This window comes from Peromyscus leucopus, chromosome 3 (assembly GCF_004664715.2).
Source record: "Peromyscus leucopus breed LL Stock chromosome 3, UCI_PerLeu_2.1, whole genome shotgun sequence".
Taxonomy (NCBI): Eukaryota; Metazoa; Chordata; class Mammalia; order Rodentia; family Cricetidae; genus Peromyscus; species Peromyscus leucopus.
Genome location: NC_051065.1, coordinates 53,889,427 through 53,890,232, shown reverse-complemented (window position 1 = coordinate 53,890,232; position 806 = coordinate 53,889,427).

Genomic DNA, 806 nt, shown 5'->3' with positions numbered 1-806 from the left:
CCCAGCATACCGCGCGCCTTTACGGCAGGCGTGAAAAACTGGCAAGTTTCCCCAAACCCTCGCGTGATCGGAATGCTGCGCGGCCTTCTGGGAAATGGAGTTCCAACGCTGTCGGTGTTCAGTACCAGAAATGTTGAAACAGGATTCCAAGGAAGTAGCTTGTGGGATCTGGAATTACAGACCTGCGACTACTCATCTGAGTGTTCTAGCACCTGAAACAACTATCCTAAAACTGAAAGAATGTAGAAATTTCTCTAAACCAACTTTTAGGAAAACAGTGAAACCAAAAGTTTTGAGGTTGAGCCTTGGCTTGAACTGGCTATTTAGGGCATCAGCTCAGCCACCCCACTATCGCCATAAGGGAAGATAGGCCCGTCTTGGAGGTTATTGTGGAAAAGACTAGCACTGTAAGTATACTGCTGTCTGTTATGGTTTTTGTGGAGGCATTGGGCACATAATTGTGTTCTGCTGACATTTTGCCAGCTTAAGGTGCTCATTAAATACTGAATTTTACTGATAAAAGGCATTCTTTTCACTTTAGTTCTTGTTTCTATCCTCCTTTGTAAGACAGACATTTACAGTTTCAGAATGCATTGGCATTACCTGGGGTGCTTATTGCAAATACGGAGTTCAGGACCATACACAAGAATTGTGATTCAGAAGGTTTGAGGCTGGCCCCAGTAACCAGCACTTAGAGCATGCACTCAGGAGGATTCTGATATAGTCTTTGGGTCACAAGTTGAGAAAGCCATTGGCAAGTATGTTGTGAATCTTGAGAATGTCAGACTGTTTGTGTCTTGAGGAAT